The sequence below is a fragment of the Cupressus sempervirens genome, chromosome 11 (genome assembly GCF_028749045.1).
Source record: "Cupressus sempervirens isolate cs-2001-9-10 chromosome 11, ASM2874904v1, whole genome shotgun sequence".
In the NCBI taxonomy this organism is placed as follows: domain Eukaryota; kingdom Viridiplantae; phylum Streptophyta; class Pinopsida; order Cupressales; family Cupressaceae; genus Cupressus; species Cupressus sempervirens.
This window is the reverse complement of record NC_143128.1, coordinates 118,832,047-118,852,060: the sequence shown is the minus strand read 5'-3', so window position 1 is coordinate 118,852,060 and position 20,014 is coordinate 118,832,047. Positions and strand designations below refer to the sequence as shown.

General features: G+C 32.0%; 1 pseudogene; it reads right to left on the bottom strand.

Moving 5' to 3' along the window:
- LOC149528509 (nicotinamidase 1-like) overlaps positions 1-20,014 on the bottom strand; it is a 180,482-nt pseudogene that overhangs the window by 52,483 nt on the left and 107,985 nt on the right.

Genomic DNA, 20,014 nt, shown 5'->3' with positions numbered 1-20,014 from the left:
TGTTCTCAGATGCATAGCAATATAGATGAATTTTTTTATAAAAATTTGGATAAGAAAAGGTAGGAGCATTAGTAGTCACAGTTTTGATTTGTTAAAAAGAAGCCTTACCTTCCTCTTTCCATTAAAATTTTTTATTCCCTTTCATCATATCCACAATTGGCTTCATAATCTTAGAGAATTCTAGTACGAACCTCCTTATGAAGTTTAACTTCCAAAAGAAAGACCTGACCCCTAGTTTAGTCATAAGAAGTGATAATTGTTGGATAGCTTTCACTCTTTTAGGGTCTATTCGGATACCCTCTTTAGAGACAATATGCCCCAAAAATTTCCCTTCTATCACTCCAAATATAGAATTCTTAGGATTCAATGAGATGCCATGGGTTCAAAATCAATGCAAGATAGATTCCAGATGGTGCACATGATCTCTTCTATGTTTTAAAAATGTTGTAAGATCATCAAGGTACATGACAATAATTTTATTCTTGAGATTTGAAAATGAATGATCCGTTTCTCGTTGAAAGGTGGCTCTAGAATTTATGAAACCAAAAGGTATACAATTGTAGGAAAACGTACCCGATGGAGTGGTAAAAGCTATTTTATGTTGATCTTCCAGTGCAACACTGATATGATTATAAATAAATAAACATCTAACATCAACATGAGCTCTGAACTAGATACCAACTATAGAATATGATCCATGATAGGGAGCCCATAATTATCTTTAAGTGATGCCTTATTCAAATTTTGGAAGTCGACACATATTTTAATCTCACCATTCTTCTTCCTGACTAGTACGATATTGGCTACCCATGTTGAATGGTGGATAGGATAAATAATCCTTTCTTTAAGCATTTTATCAACTTCATCGAATATAGCATTAGCTACCTTGGGATTTAATTACATTTTTTTTTTCTGGAAGGGAGTTGAACCATGTTTCAAAGAAATCTGATGTTTAAATTTTCCATTCGTGAATTCCTTCAAATCTTCAAAACCCCATGCAAAAAAATCTTGGTAAGCCTTTAGTAAATTCATTAATTCTTCTTTCCCATTTGAGGAAAAATCTTTTCCTATTAGGACCATATTTGGAATTTATTTAGAACCAATATTTACTTTATCATATCCCAAAGAATTAGAATATTTAGTATCTTTGAATTTCTCTTTCCTTTTATCTTGTTTATCAAAAAGACTCTCCAGAGTGACTAATCCTCTCAGGATAACATTACCTTACAATTGAATAACCTCAGGGTCATATCTTGGTGTTCCATTATGATTATGGGATCCCTCAAAATTTAGGTCTTAAAATGGAGACCTTCCATCAAGAAATGCAACGATTTTTCCATCATCATCAAAAACTTGCCAATGTCAATCATTATCAAGCACACTTGGTCTATGAATCATCTCTACTGTGTAAACATTTCTATTGAACTTAGGGTGAGGAATAAGGAGAGAGATAGAGATTGTAAGACAATCTACTTTGGAATTTTGTTCATAAAGGATAGAAGATAAAGAAAATGCATTGAGATGCTCAATCTCATCCCAAACTCTATTTCTATATGCCTTCAGTTTTACATTCTTTGTTTGATATTGCCTCCACACCTGATTGACAACTAATTCTGCATCTCCTGATACCTTTTGTTGTTTGATTCCTTTTTCTTTTGCATACTTGAGACTAAGTAGTAGAGCTTCATATTGTATGGTATTATTAGTGGTTTCAAAAGCCAGCTTCTAAGCTTTTGGGAATTTCTCTACTTTCTATGATATCAACACTATCTTAGCACCTAAACTAGAGGAAGGAGAACTTCCATCAAATTCCATTGACCATAATTCATTAGTTATATTAGGAATAAGAGGCTCAATCACATTCTCTTTAGTGTATGTCATTGTATATGTCCCATGTCTCGTATCAACATACAATATTTCAGCTCTTGGATCATCTAATTTCAAGACTGTATATTTAGCTTTAGTTTCAGGATTAAGTTTAACCTTTTTTTAATCTCCAATTAGGATAAGGGCATGAGACATGTCCATCTTGATTTCACCATCGAAATCTTTGCAAAAACTTATGCTCAATAGCATCCCATAACTAGTGGGAATATCAACAACCAAGATATTCAATTTTAACTTCTTCTCAAGATGTGCTAGAAGTGCTACTTGACCATCTTTTAACTAGCTAACTAGCGAGACTTGTTTCACCTACATATAGTACACTTTTCTAGATGGTTTATTTAGAGAGAGTATTATGGCATGGGTCACCATTGAAGGCATAGCATTATTAGATGCACTAGAATCGATAATACAATTACTTAACTTGTATCCAGTTATATAGAGTGATACATAGAATGGGCCAGGTTTATCTAACAAAGAAGATGCAATAGATGATTCTTTCTTATCCATGGGCCCTTCCAAATTATCTTCCCCTTCTAGAGAGACTTCTGATTCATGGTTGATAGTGATCTTAGGTGAACCTTTTCCTTTACCAACACATTGAATCAACCTTTCTAATTGAAGAGGGTTTGCTTTTGGGTGGTCCAACTAAGAAATTTGTACTTTTGTCTTCTTACAATGATCAATAAAATCAAAAGATTCTTCAACAATGGGAGAGGTTTTACCCTTATCTATCTCCTTCACTTGTGAAGGCTCCTCCAGAGTATGCTTATGAGATTGAATTTTCTTAGCAGTTTCATTAGAAGCTTTCTCCTTTGCTTCTTTACTCCACTTCTGTTCATATCTCTATCTTCAATTTGGTGTAGTCATATTACAAGAATGAATGTTAATATCTTCAGCTTTTTCATCACCATATTCATATTTTAGAAAATTTATGGAAGAGGTCCCAACTTTAGGTTTCAGTACATCTTCAGGAGTCACATATTCTTCTATTTTCTCTGCCATCAAATGCATTTGCATGAATCTGACCATCTCGGGATAGTTTGAACCATCATGATCTGTTGTTAGGTAAAAATCACACATAGAAGTTTGTTTACTGGATGATGTGGGATGTTCAATGGCTAATCTTGGCATTGCCTAGGGTAGCCATTTAGGTTGTCTATTTTGCTGATATGGCATATAATTCCTCATTGGAATATCTTGATACAAAGGTGGAGGATTATAGGGCAACTACTTTTTGATTTGTAACACATTTTTATCCAATTTTTGATATAAAGGGTCAGTGGTAGTGATAGGAGCTGACTGACCTTTCCCCTTTTGTAGATGATGACTCCATTTTCCTAAACTAAGCAAGTCATTCTCCACTTCAATAGCCAAAGTTTGTGCATCTGTCAGATTAGGAGGTCTCACCCTTCATATCTGAAAGCTTACATTAGAGGTTTGAATGTTGATGAAGAAAGTCATTTGATTTTCTTTAGTGGGTCTTTTGTTAGCGAGAATTTGTTTGACTAGCTAGTTAAAATGAACAATGAATTCTTGCATGGGCTCATGAATTTCTTTCTTCATTTGAGTCAATTGGGAAAGGAGAAAATGTTCATCTTTGGCAATTTTAAATATCCTCTTGAAAGATTGAACTATGACTTCTATGAGTGTTTCAACAAAAAGACAAATAGAAACATCTTTATATTGAATTGCAAGAACGCCACTTGCCATAAAAATGCACTTATGTGCATGTCATGTAGTTGTTTCCCTAAAACTAAAGGGCCAATAGTAGCTCCCCATGGGACTAGTGGTTGCATTGCTTGATGTGCCATAGCTAGAAGAATAATGTTCAAAGGCTTCAAATTTATAGCTAGAGGTACAAGAGTACATGGTAAAATCAAAGCTTGAAAGGTCATGGGAGAAATGGTAGCCTTGGGTGGTGAAGATGATCTAGTACACCCTTTTCTCTATCGATCTGGGTGTATGGTTTGTCAGCCAGCTTAGTGGTTATTATTAATTTTCCCTTGAATGTGACCAAGGTTATTCCTATTTCTTCTTGGGATAACTACTATTCTTTCAACAATTACAACGTTGTGACCAATAGAAGCTCTTCGCAAGATTTCCCCAAACTCTTCTTCCTCTTCAAGAACTTGATTTACTTGATGATATTGTTGTGCACTTCATCTACACCTCTAGGCTACAGTATTCAAGTCTAAAATGATATCCTCCTAGGTGTCTTGGAAGCCAAGGTTTGTTTGGAGAACTGGAAAAATATTCTCATGTGGTAGCACCATCGTGCTTCATTACAGGTGACTATCAATCCTTTCTCATTCAGTCTACCAAGTAGAGTCACCAAACGTTTGTTGGTAAATAGATTTTTCACTGTAAAAATCTCCCAATGGTGTGTATGTGGCAAAGTGTTCACAATAGTTCGATAGGCCCTTGGTATCTTTCCTTCCTCTGCATTTAGAGGGGCAACTCCCTCATATGATATAATTTTTAAAGATTTTCAAATAAAGAATCTAAAACTTCCAATATTGAGAGAAAGACATTCAGGATGAATGCACCGTGACCTCACAACTTTCATGAGTCAACAAGAAAGATAACAAAGGTAATCAAGAACTATTCTTAAAAATGACTAGTATTACCATGTAGATTCATGATTCATAAACATTTACACAATACTGTGAGAATGCTCACTACAAAATAATCAGTAGTTTATACTACAACAATCTTGATTTTAGAACAAGAAACCAAAAGTGTATCTCATTTCATTTCCTTGCACCAAGAACATAATAGAGATTTTCAATTTTAGAGACAAAAGTTGTACATACTTTTCAAAAATTTTCCCCTAATCAAAATTTCAGCATAGTGTTCCCTTATTCTAAAGCACAAAAAGTCCATCTACAAAGCCAGAAAGAGCACTTATATAGACATAGAGGTTAATAACTACCTCTTCATGGTTAATAACCACCTCCAAAATATGTAATTTTGGATAGATTAATTAACCTCACTAAAATTAACCTATACAAGGAAAACTTTCAACAATAAAACTTTTAGCTATAATTTCTAAAATGTATACATATCCAATCACTGGTCTTCTAGCTATAAACTCTATCTATCTGGACATAATTGACTTATCCCAGAAAGCCCTATAAGCATTGAGGATGATCATCATTGATTCATAATTCAAAATGAACACATTCTCCATCCTAAGCTTGGTTGTGAAGTATTTATCCTGAATCTCTTCTGACTCTTGTCAATAGGTTGAAATGTTACAATCTTCTAGAGTGACTGCAACTAGACTGAGCTTCATCATAGTTTTTGCATTTGATACTCGATTGTGTATTTCTGAATGAATACTAAAAGAATCAAGAAGAAATTAGAAATCAATATTTTGAAGATCACTTACTGCGGCCCCACCTGTGATAGTAGAGACTAATTCAGCTGTAACTTTCATTTTCAGCTGCTCCCAAGAAGCTATTAGTTTTTCAAACTTAGTGATTCCTTTTTTGATATCTATCATTTTCCAATTAACACTTTTACTCCAAATACATGTTTGATTCTCACTTGGATCAGCAATAATCTTTTCCAAAACTAGGGTGCTTGTATCTAACTTGGCCATTTCTTATAATTCATCAACTACTTTTTTCCAGTGACTTTTTTCTTTCTAGCTCTTTAGAAATTTCCTATATCTGCTCGATGGCTTTCCCATATATTTCCTTCACTCTAGTTATAAGTTTTGAAGCATCTTCTATCATTTTTTTAATCCAAGCTTCGATCATCATACCATGTGAGTTGTGTTTGTTTATTCTTTCAACAACAACATGATCAAGAATACCATTAGGGCCTGCTAAAACTGGTGAAGTAACTACTGCTTTCACTTTAGAGGAACCACTAATTGAATTGATATAAGATACCAACATCTAAACTTGCTCCTTGAGTTGCTCCTTGGTTCTTTTCTCTTTCTTTTCTCTTTGTAACATTTGGGCAATAGTCACTTCAAAATTTTGAAAGTCTCTTTCTATAGTAGATGGACCAATGCCAACCTTATCAAGAATGAAGTCTGATTCAAATGCTTCATCAACATTCTTTTCAACTATGGGCTTGGCTATTTCTATTCATAGATTTCCCAAAGTTTTATCAATAGCTAACCTGGGCATCACTTTAGTCTTTTCCACATTAGGAGGCTTTTTAAGGAAATTAGAGATCACATCAAATGGAGGTAGGATCATTTGAACAACTTTCTTCTTCTTTTGGATACTATTTTGGAACCACAAATGTGTAGTATTTGAAACTTTCACATTACCTATTATATTTTTAGAAATCACCATTAAATCATCTAAATTAGATAATTGATTGTCCAACTGTGTGATGTCTATTAATGATATCTCAGAAGGAGAGAGACTTGAATGATGAATTACTACATCATGAGAGGATGTAACAGGGATGTGTGGTTAAACATTTTGAGGAGTTCTTTGATCTTTCTCATTAGATTCATTTCCTTCCAAATTCATTCTAGTAAGTTTACCTTTCATTTTTGTCCTTCTTCTTTTGACTGTAAACTTAGCTGGCTAATTTAGATCTTCATCTCGATCTACAGAACTCATATTTAGTTGTTGCATTTTCTCACCAAAAGTTTCCTATAATATCATTCGAGATGATTCTCCTTGATTATCTCTTCTCCCTTTACTTTGAAATTCACCAGTCACTTTTTCTACTCTAATTATATATATATGTTGTCCTTTCTTTCAAGCTTTTTAACTCCTAAACTAACCAATCAATAGGAGGAAGATCTAGTAATTTTATTTTCTCATAGTAGATAGGATCAACCAAGGAAAATTCATCATCATCTACACCTATCACATCAATATCCAGCTTGAAGTCTATTACCTACCTTACTGTAAGCCACATCTAATCTCTCTTTCTGACTTCAAAATCATTTTCACAATCCTCCCAAAAGTCCTCTAGAGCCAGAAATTGGCCGAGGGTGGGGTTTAGATTTAACTCATTAACTACATAGCCTTTAATATCATGAGGGAAATGCATATTATAAGGATGCAAATTTATTGTGGCAATAGATCTCTGTATATTCCTTGCATCTAATGCAGTATCACAACTATAATATTTGGTGCTAATAGGAAATGGTATTTCATCTATCTATCCTCCTATTCCTTCAAAGTTTATTAATTTGACTAATCTACCTATACATTTCAGTCAAGACCAATTTATCATCAAAAAATCTAGGTAGCATTAGGGGACACCCATCATAGCTAGCTAACCTGATATAAGTGAACTTTAGTAAGTATATTAAAACACTTCCATATTTTTTTACTTGCATTGCTACTTCTAGTGAGATTCCAAGTCTAATGTTTCCTTGAATTTCTCTTATAGTCAGCATTGTTAATGCATCATTCACTCTTCTAAAATGGTGTAGACTATTTTCATACAATATCTTAGAAAGAGGATTGTAAATGATAGTTGTATCATTGTATATACCTTTCTGGTTAAGCCCTATCCAACTTTTAGTACTTGCAATAGCATAGAAAATTTATGAAGTCATGTAGAAGTAATAATTTTCTTGAAGCCCCATGAGTTGTCTATGTAGTAAGTCACTGATAATTTCAGCCCAATCAATCTATTTCTTACCTTCACAGACTATGTTATTGAATAGGAACATCCAACCTTCAAACTCAAGTGAATCCTAAAGTCTAACTATCCTGAATAATAGAGTTACCATGTTCACCACATTTTCCTTTAACAATGATCTGTGGATTGATTTGGCTAGTTGAGATTTCCCTTTCCTTGGTTACAAGAGCCATGACCTAGAAATAGTGTTTAAACACTTGGTTTGATTCACCATATAGTACTCTTTAGTATTTCTTAGATTGACATTGGCATATTGCACTTTGATAGGTAGTTGGAAGGAAATGACAACAGAAATAGGATTTAGATGAATAATCACTTTATTATTTGTTCAAATGACTTCCCTGGTATTTAGATGATGGGCTCTCATGCATTCCAATACTAAATCAGGGCACTGTGCCAAAATGGGATGTCCTCCTACTTGAGCTAGGCTTCTTTCTAATATCTTTATAGCTAAAGGAGTCCTCTTCTCATTCTCAAGAGATGACCAAAAATCTTGAAGGCACACACTTCCTAAAATGGTATCACCAATGTTTGGAAGTGTACTTTTTAAAATGAGAGCATAATTTGTCCTTTGATATTTGCATTTCATGGTTTGATTCTTGATCCTTTTCTCAATTACACCAAAAGTGTCTTCAACCCCACACTTCCTCTTTATTTCTAGCTTCAAAGTGATAGACCAGACATTATATCAAATAGATCTATCAACATTATTCTATAATATCTTGATCAATCCTTGACTATTATTTGATCAAACAATTTGATCACATTCTCTATGATTACAGATTTTGGATGTATGCGGCTTTCCACTATGCATTTGGTTGAGGATGACCATGTTTTGGAGATCATATCAAGCATTCACAAGGATATTGTTGAGGATCATTTACTCATACCAAAAAAATTTAATGAATTGAATATTTCTATGTGAATCTTCTAATATCAACTAGTACTGGCTTTGTGAGTAGTGTAACAATAGTAAACCATGACAACATATCCTTCTTCAGAAGATTGTCAATTTTGCAAAAAATTCAATGACCATGCATTCTATGGTTTTTGTGGACAACAACCAATGCATAGTGGGATTCCAAAATACTGAGAACTACCTTGTTTCACAACATGCTATTTAACCATGTGTGTGTAGATTTCTAACTTGCAACTATATCTATTGAGTTGTAGGGAATGACAAAGAAAAGCTATTTTAAAAAATTGTTAGAGACACCTTATTTTGTAATTATAGGTGCCACAGCCTCACATTTCTTATACAATTTTTTTAAGCTATCTCCCATCGCGCATTGATCGATTATTGCAACCAGCTAAGAAGCTCTCATTGTTTTTATCTTTTCTTTTTCTTTGCTCGAGTCAGAAGTTTCTCTAGATTATCTTTATTTCTATTTCCATGAGTCATGAAAGGTTGGAAAATAAAATATTTCCTCTCTTGGATAGTGTCATATTTCCATAAAACTCGAGCTATTATACTCACAACCTTTCTTCTTTTTCAAAAACCTGAGCAAGCTCTATAACTGATAATCATCATTCCTTTTCTGGTTGTTGTCTTTATTCACATCATGTGTTTTAATGACAAAGAGCATTCAAAGGTTTGAAAATGATTTCCTTCTCTTCAAAACATGAGCAATCTCTAAGAAAAAACTTCAGTCCATAATATGGCTCCAGCAACATACTCTTCTTCTTTCCTTTTACCATTACAGGCTTCCTCTCCCTCAAGATGGGTTTGGCTTCCTTTAATAACCAGCTAGTTAGTGATTATGCCAAACATTGTATTTGGGACCGAAACATTAACCTCTCTTTAAGAGGTTAATGGTGAGAGAGAGAGAATAAGTGATTTTTGAATGGTTAATTAACCTCCTTCAAAATATGTAATTTGAAACTTGCCATTAACCTTTTTAAGAGTTTAATGGTGAGAGAGAATATGTGGTTTTGAAGAGGTTAATTAACCTCCTCCAAAATATGTAATCTCAAACTTATCATTAACCTCTTTGAGAGGTTAATTCTTAATGATAAATTGAAAATACATATTTTTGGATCTCTCCATTAACTTGCGATAACTTTGGGCTTAGAAGCTAGATTTTGAAAATTCAAAGTGCTAGGTAGAGCTGGGAATGAGCCGAAGCTATTGAAGGGAAAAACTTCTCAAAAAATTAGAGATGAAATAACCATTTCAATAATTAAAACAAGGCATATATCAAAAATAATTATAAGATTAACAAGATCAAAAGTGAGACAATTTTGATAATCAGCTAACACTAAGAAAATTCATAACATAGTAGGCTACATCACTAGAAACTAATTCACAAATAATAATTGAATACAAAAAATATTGGCCTTCTTTATTTTAAACAAAAAAAAAAGTATGTTTGAAAAAGAAAATTAATAGTAACACATTATTTTCAAGTTTAAACAACAAGAAAAATGTATGCTTGAGAAAGAAAATTAACAGTAACACATTCTACAAAATAGGAAACAATAAAATTGAGCCTAACTTACACTAAAAAGAAAATCAAATGATTTACGTACAAAAAGAGCATTATTTACACAATAAGGAAATTTAACAAAATCAAATTAAAGAACATCGAAATTTTCCCTTCTTAGAATTTGGATCAGCCAACTCTATTTTAGAAAAGAGAGATAGGTTATTATTTTTTCAGTGAATTGGAAATGAAAAGGTTTATAAAAATACAACAGATATGCTTTGTTATAAAACCCTAGCTTTTAAACCTATTGTCATACTAGTTCTATCATTACCGATTTAATGTAATTTTCATAACCAATATGAAAGGAACATTAGATATGAGAACATGACCATCTCTCTCATATTTTCCCTTCTAATCATCTCCTTCTCTTAAGCAATCTATCATCTTTTCCCAAGAGCACAACTACAAAAGAGAATCTGCCTTATTAGATATCAAACTACAAGGATCCAAAATGCCCATTTGGCCGTTTGTCCATATACATATTCAATAGAGTAGAAAATCCTACTATGGCATGGTAATTTGAACTACATAAAATCCTGTTAAACTCTTACTGGTGGCATGACAATCTGAACATCGAAGTAAAACCTAGTTTAATAAATGTGTTAAATGATAATATATACACACAATAGTGCATTAAATAAAGTTGGAGGTAGACACTATTGCATTTCACACATAAGATGAGGAATTATTTTCTTCCAATATTTTATATCTTCTTTTTTGATTTCTTTTGATGACAACCACCTCATCTATTTTCCAAGATCATATATAACTTGTTTAAAGCTATTCTCAAAGTAGTGTGGAAGAGATACAGGTACAACGTATTGCAATATTTATAAAATGAGATTATCAATATTTTATAAAAGAATGTAATAAAAACTATGTAATGTATACAAATATTTAGTGAATACAAAACAACATGAATTTTACCCTAAAAAATATATGCCAATCATGCATTTTCATCCCTAACCCAAATTCGCTTTTCTTTGATATGAGATTGTTTATGTTCACAACAAATCCTATAGGAAATTGTATTTTTTTATGACTTCTTTTATAGGATTTCTCTGCGGCTCCAACAATAACCAACTAAGAGCACTTGTATCAATTTGATCTCGATTGGTATTTGATCGAATGAAATTTTTTATTGCATGGTTGGATTCTTCAATGTCACTAAAATTTTTGAAAATTTTGTCTTTGTCATTCCTTCCATCCAAGATTCTCCATAATTCGTCTATTACATTCTTTCCAATATGCATAGGATCAAACAAATGCATGATTCGAAATTACTCATAGTATGACAACCTACTAAATTGCATAGGAAAATTTTTTACTCCTTTTGGAAGTTGGTCACCAATGCCTTGACAATCTTCACGAGCATCAATTACATCATTAGTAAACAAAATGAAAATATGAATTTCAAAATGCAATGATATTACTTCTCTGATTTATTTTATTGTATTCCAATTTCCATAGGTTGGGTGTCATTCTCCATGTCTTTGATGCAATGTCTTCTTTCACATTGAAAATATATTTTTTAGTAGTTCGATACTTATGATTTCTATGGATAATTTTTCTATTCGCTTTGAATAGCTACTTTCCTAAATTTTTTGAATGATCGAATTTCATCTTTGGATCTCAATTTGGACATGAAAATTTTCCCTCTGTCTAAAGACCTACAAGATCGTGTATAATTGGATAAATATGTTAACTTTGTCTTAGCACTTTAACATACCAAAAGAGAGGAGCTAAGAAAGGCAGATACCACAAAAATATGTTAGCCCAAGGGCATCATGTATTATCCATACAAGCATTCCATGGAATTGAAATTTTCCCTATACTATTGGTCTAGAGATGTCATACATAGTGATCCTATTTCATAACACCATCAACTCATCAACAATGGGCTCAATATATGCATTGATATATTTAACTTGGGGGTAAAAGTACAACGTTGTGTCACCTTTTAGACTGATTATCAGAATGACTGAATTTGAGAATTTCTATCAAAAAATCAAATTTTCTCAAACATATGATCTAAATAAATTCTTTCTAGCTAAGTTATATATTGCCTCACACTTTTCCAACTAGAAATTTCCATTAAATACATGTTCTATACTAGTTCATATCCAATTACTCAAGAAATAAAATTATTTTATAAAATTTTTGTTTCAATAACTCTTAATATTTTTTATGAAATTTTTTTCAAAGTCAAAAATATTTTCATATAGAGTTTATAGTGTTTTAATTAGATATATTATATTGTAATTAAAAAATTATACAAGCACGTATTTTACCACTCAAAATGATGTCAATTTTGAGAAACAAAAAATATCAAATCATATCAAAAAAAATTTTAAATTATATAAAGTTCTAGAGGAGAGAGTCCTCCTTCAGAATGTATAATTTTTCTTCTAGTTAGAATAGATTTGTTTTGAAAAATGTGGTGGGAGATGAAAACTATCTGTTTTGGGTGAGTTGAAATTTGAATGACTATAAAAGACAAAATATAGGTCTAATGTTAATTTTTATTTTTTATTGCTCTAGCTAAATGTGTTATTGATAACATTGTCTAAGTTCAAATGGAAATAGGTTTATTTCCATATTGTTTTGTGTTGGGAACAAAATCCCTAATTTTTAGCATTCTTTAGAAACTGAAAAATTATCTACAAAAATTAGGAAAACTATGTCATTTCTTATTCCAAATAATCATTAAATTTTATAATATTAGACTTCAACCATTTCTACATATTTAATTAGTTTACTTCATTTTCAAATTCTAAATAATTATACTAGTTTTATGTCATTGAAGATGAATAGTTATACTTTTGTTAGCTTTTTCCTTTACAAAAGTGTGACACAAATTTGTGCTTCTACCCTTGGTACTTACCAAGTTGAATGAACAAACACATTACATAATTATTATGAACATTTTAATATTTTTTTATAATAAATTAATTTAGATGACTATTAAATGAAAAAATACCTTGAACAATCAATGCCAAGATTATGTGCTCCCTCTCTATGGTCATCTAAGGAGGAATGTTATTGGTGATAACAAAAATAGGCCACACCAAGTAAGTAGATCCCATCTCTCCAAATGGATTGACACTGTCCACCACCAATGAAAGCTTGAGATTATTAGCTTCTTCCTTTAAGTGTGGCAATTTTTCCTCTATTTCCTTAAATGATGAACCATTTGTAGGCATTCACATAATGTCATCTCAACTTCTATTTCGTGCATGGTAATCCATAAAATGTGCCAATCTATTGCATCTGAATAATTTTTACATATGTGGAATAATGTGAATAACCCAAAGAACCTTGTGAGACGCCTTTGTTTTCTATTTGATATGATCTATATCTACTAATATGATAGATAGGGCATTATGTTGAAAATTCATGTTGTTTATGATATATAATATGATCATTGACATGCATGTATTATTTCATAATCCATTCCAATATCTTTCATAATGGAAATTAATTTTCAGTACGGGCGAGGTAGAATGTTTGATGATGGTAACAAACACTAACTTATCAACCTATGATTAAAAATATAATTTGTTAATATAAAGAATATTAATTGCTACATAATTAACCCAATGTTAATTGTAAGGGAATTATAACTAAAAAATTAAAAAAATGGCATACCTTAACATATGTGTCATTGATGCATTAGATAAACAATTCATAACCATCAAGTTCATCGACAACAATATAGGGACAAGAAGAGTTATTTGGGAGCCTTCATATAAGGGCTCGTGTGCCTTCTCAAGTATAGGTACATCAAGGTTTGCATCAATATCATCATCATCATGATCTTCTTCAATCGGATCATTTCCTTCTACTTCTATATTCACACCTCCATGTTCCCTCATTTTGAAATCCACATTCTTCAAATTGTCATGGTCCATAACATGAAACCCAGGGTAGTTGGCCGATAACCATGACCACAATTTCATCATCAAATCATGTCTTATGTATTTTATAAATTATTAAAATACATACTAATCGATGAAATCCATTTCCCCTTCAATGTGACCATATTGCTTACAATGTTCCTCGACTATTTTGATTAGCTATCTTCGAGTCTTTAAGCCCTTAAAATTTTTGCAAGGACAATGTCATTTTCCATCACTTTTTTAAAAAAAATTGGACTACAGTCTAGAAATTGTCTCCCTATTGTTTTGTGCATTAATATTGTTAGACATGGTCTTCTTGAATGAAATGACTCGTTGGTGGAAGAAGGATAATTTTTTTGCAACCTATAGATTATATATCAATTGTATTAAAAGAACATCCAACATTAATAATCAAGATATCTTTTGGTAGGGTGATAGTTGGATTGAAAACAATATATAAGTACATTAATATCTAACACTCATTAACATTCACATTATAAATTAATCATATATTATCTAACCTTGCATTATTTCTCCTTTGTTATTTTACAAGACTAGTCAGGAATATCTTTACATCACTAGCAATAATATAATCATTGATTATGGTAGGGACCAATATCAATAAAAAATACATGAAAAAAATAGATCTATAATGGGAATAGGAAAAATATTAATAAATAGCAATATTGATGATTAAAATGAATATTTTTACGAGCAAATACTCCAATGCATAGGCATCTAAATTCACATAAAAATCATTTGTACCCAAAAAGGTGGAAGATTATATAGAGGCTACTAAAAGAGAAGGATAGGCGCACATCTATAAAGCAAGAATATTGGCTATTAGCATATAAATTGAGTAGAGGCACCCATGTCATATTGCATTGAGCACCGCATTCATAAACACCTCTATCATATATTAAGGTAATGAGTGTATATTCGATCACTACTAGTATTTCCAAGAATCAACATGATTGGGCCTCACTTTTGATTCATGTGCTAGATTATAAATTGTTATTGTGTTATTATACTAGCCAACATTATGGGGTTTACATTATCAATTGTCCTTAATGACTCATAATGTTTGGATAATCATCAATGATTTATTCATAATAATCATGAAGAACAAATATACTACTTATGAAAGGTGACAACTTTCCACCCTCTCTCTTCGTATCCCAAAGAAAATATTTATACAAGCTAATTTACTCTCTAAAGGCAGATGAGAAGAATTGATTTTATAAATTATATATTCCCTTTGTGGAATCTCTCAACTATAGAGAATTGAAGGTTGCAGTAGCAACTACTAGTGCAAGAAATAAAATTGTATATTAGAGACAACATCCATTGAAGAGCATATAACATCATATACAAATCAAAGATGATTCTTATAACAGAGACAATTGCATATATATAACATCAAATCAGTTATACAATGGAGCGGTCATCATACATGGCTATCATAGTATGCAACAAAATTTCTACAATGTAGAAGAAATATCATTAATAAGTTTATTGAATAATCTAGGTCAACATGTAATCCAATACTCTTGTTAATAACACACGAGGAATATGAAATTGAATTCATCACTAGCTATTATAATTTTGATGTGATGGTAGCCCACCCTTTAATTGCACATATATAGATACAACCCAGTACTTCAAATTGATTATTCTAAGGTGCCAAATATCATTTTTGGTGATGGCATAAATAGACATAAAGGTTAATCAAAGGGGTAGTTAAGTTATAATAACCTCTATATTATACATTGAGCTCAATGGATATTAATACACTTTGCAAGACCCCTTTTATATTTTCTCAATATATTAAATTCTTATATAATAAAATTGGAAACCATAATCTAAGAAATTACAATAGACATAATCAAACATATGCCAACACCATATCAAAAGGTCAAAGAAAATAAAAATAGGTGAAGGAAAGCATATGTATTATGTCAAGGATATTAAGAATCTTGAAGATGCATTCTCCACCTTCATTATCATAGCAATGGAAGCATGGGAGTCTCTATATGCACAATATTGGACAAGGGGACATTACACTTAGCCAAAATGGAGAAGTTGAGAAACAATTGGAGTTCCCTAAATTTCTTCTTAACAACAAAAAAAAAAAATTAAAATCCTTATAATTCATATAGAATGTTTGGAAGTATGGTGTTTGAGTTTGGATATTGACATATTTTATGAGCATGATAGGAGGCCATCAAGTTTCCATTTTATTGTCTTTGTTTCTTATAGTTAATTAAACTAGAATAAGAATAATTTTGGATCTTCCTTAATTTTAAAGTATTGATTTCTCAATTCATAGAACAATTTGAGAAGTTACACATGTACTTTTCAATTAAGTTGCCTAGTTATTGTCAACATTTGAGGGCTATCTTCCCTGATTGAGATGTTTTAGGAAAGGAGAGCTTGAATTATATAATATTCTAGGAAGACAAGGCATTCAATTGAAATCTAAAAAGCAAAAAATATTTTTTTCATTGTCTGAACATTATCCCTCTCTACATAGATTTCAAGTTTTTTGAAAAGTGACGCAGGGTAAGTTGGAACTAACTAAGGCCAATTGGCACACTTAGCTATCCAAGATACCATGCAACAGTTAACACAATGGAAGAAAAAACAAAAGAGAATAGCACATAGAGGTAGAGAGAACAATATTCTTTATTGATTCATGAAAATATCATCATACATGTCCTGTTGTAAGGCCTTTTGGGTTATGGCTAGATACAAATACATTCAAATCTAAGATCCAACTTCATGTTTGAATTTCCATCAATTATATACCCTTAATTTTAATTAAGATGCTACTCAAGACCCCTAATTATACTAATATAAGCCACAAGTCAACCCATAATTCTAAAAACCAAAATTAAATATTTGACCAGCCACAAGTTGGCCTGCAACAACAATTAAATGTCCTAAAATTGATGTCTAAGAAAATTTGTGATATCTTCTAGCTCTGATTGAATTAGAATTTATTCTTCAAACCATAGGTATTACTCTAGGTCCTTTAGATCCTCTACAACCCCTTAAGGGTACAAAGGCTGATTCAACAAGGATAAGTGTGCATGCATCCTAAAAGTCAAGCGCATAAAACTAGTGGTATAAAACTACCAAAAATTTATACGCTAGGAGAATTGCCATGCCTCTAAAATTATGAGGAAATAGAAGTAGTACCTTTAAAAAAAGGAATTAATATATTCCCTCTTCAATCCCTAAAAATGAAATCCTCTCATTCATTATAAAAAAATAGTTACATGGTTTGCAATAGGCACCCAGAAACCAAAAAACACAGTTTCAGCAACAAGGTAAAAATTGAAAATATGTTGGATACCAGTTAAACCCAAGATGTTCTTGAATCAAACATCTAGGGTTGGAAGAAATGATTCTCCTAAATCATTGAGATGTCACAAGCTAAGTTGATTCCAACTCAGATTGAGAAATCCATGAAGCATCTTCCATAGGTATATTCTTCCACTTCACCAAGTATTCATAATAATCTTTTCCCCTTGTGCTTGTACTAACTCTTTGATCCAATACCTATTCAACTTCTTCAATCTACTTCTTAGGATAATCCTTTGATACAATAACTTCATAATCTAATTCATAATACTTTTATAAATTAGCAACATTGAATATAGGAGATATATCCATGTCATCACGTAACTCAATTTCATAAGTGTTTCCACTATCAAACTTCTTCAAGATCTTACAAGGTCCAAACTTTTTCATCTTCATCTTACTATATGTTCTAATAGGAAATCTTCCTTTCTTTAGATGAACCATCACCTCATCAACAACTTGGAAATCATGATTTCTCCTAGACTAATCAACATTCTCCTTATACTTTTGATTACTTTGTTCTAACCTCAACTTCACCTCCTTATGTAAAGATTTCATAAAATCAAAAAATTCTTCTACTGCAACACTTCTCTTTCCTTCACTAGCAATATCTCTTAAATCTAACACTCCTCTAGGCTTCATTCTAGTAAAAATCTAAAAATGTGTCTTCCCTATACTCCTATTAACAAAATTATTTAATGCAAATTTAGATTGTTCCAATACCATCTCCAAATTACTTGCCTTATTCTCAACTAAACATTTGAGCAAATTACCCAAGCTTTTATTCTTAAACTTTGTCTATCCATCTTTCTATAGGTGGAATTTAGAACTAAACTTCAACTTAGTACACATATTCTTCCAAAAATTCTTTCAAAAACAATCAAAAAAATTATTCTATTTTTCAAAAATAATACTTCTTGCTAATCCATGCAATCTCACAATCTCTTTAAAGAAAAGTTTAGCAACATGCTCAACATTTGATGTCTTCTTACATGGTATTAAATGAGCCATCTTAGAAAATTTCTCCACTACAAAAAATATGGAATCATATCCCTTCACTATCTTAGGTAATCTAAGAACAAAATCCATACTAATGTGACTCTAAGGCTTCTCAAGAACAATATTAGGTGTATACAAACTAGTATTTTGACTCACTCCTTTTGTAACTTCACAATCTCCACAACTCTTTAGATTTTTTTAAACATCCTTATACATGGTGTAGCCAATAATACTTCTCTTTCAAAAAACTCAATGTCTTATCAATTCAAAAATGTCCAACTAATCCACCACTATGCTTTTCCATAATCAGATTCAGCCTTATAAAACTTCTACGAATACATAACTAAATACCTTTGAAAAACATACCTTCTTGAATGAAATACTTATCATACTTAGTTATGTGATCCATCAGACTTGGTGCTCTACACTCTCTCCATGCCTTAGAAAAATTAGGACCATCATAAAACTCTTTCATTCATCAAAACCAATAACTTGAACCTTCATTTAAGTCAACAATGAATGTCCTATACTCAATGCATCAACAAATCTGTTAATAACTCCACTCTTGTGCTTAGTAACAAATTTAAAATTCTACAAGTACTCAACCCACTTCATATGTCTTTGATTCAATTTATGTTGTGTCATGTCCCCTTTTCAAATAATTAAAATATAATAATCTTTGCTAAGGCAGGCAGGCCCAAGAAAGTGAAGTTTCGGAAAAAGGGGGTTAATCTTTGGAAACCGTTGGATTAATAAATGAAAATTATTATTAAAATATGTTTCATTAACCTCTCTTGGATGTGAGTTACAGTTATGCCCTCTTTTAAAGGGTTTTGGAGGCATTTTGGGCCGATTCCAGAACTTAATTTTTGGCTCATTCTTTGTTATTCTTCAGAGGCTGCCAAACCTGTGGAGAAGGAGACCCAAGAACGGGAGTTTGCAGGTTTCCAGGGAGACCCAAGAACGGGAGTTTGCAGGTTTCCAGGAAGGCTAAGGACGGGAGTTTGAAGCCATTCCATGTGCATGCTCATACAGAGTTTGCCTTTGTGTTGAACAGTGCAGATTTGTGAGTTTCCGGGTGTATTTTTTGTGAGAGTTTGGTGTTTCCGGTTGAGTATTTCATATCAGTTTTGGTTGCTGCTGTATTTTATACTTTAAGCTGTTAAAATAGATCTGAATATATATATTGGGACGTGATTAAACTTCTGAGATAGATTATTAGTGTTCTTGTGGTGTTTCCGGGCATATTTTGTGCTATTTCGGGAGCCCGATGAGCATAGTTTTGGTCCTACATTTTTGAGCTGTTGTGTAAAGGCTATACGGATCTGGAAATGTCAATTTGTAGGCTGTTATGCTGCTGAAAGTTCTGTAAAAATTTCCATTTTCAGATTTATTAATAATTGGTGAAGCGGTGAAGCTTTTGGCACAATTTCTGGCATACCCGATTTGGGGTTTCTTGAGAAATTTGGAGGATCTTTGTGATATTAGTTGTTTGATCTTAAAGATCTGATTAAAGGTTGGAAATATCATGTAAAATCAGAAAAGGGACATTACAGTGGTATCAGAGCCATGATCTTGCCAGCCTGAGGGTTTGTAGAAGTTGCAAGTCAGTTTTGACAACTACCCAGATCTTGCATTTCAGTTTTTAGAACTACCCAAATCTTGCATGCCGTAATTTATGGTTGCATGTTGCTTCTAATCAGATTCATGTCAAAATTTATGGTTGCATGCTACTTCAAATCATTTTCA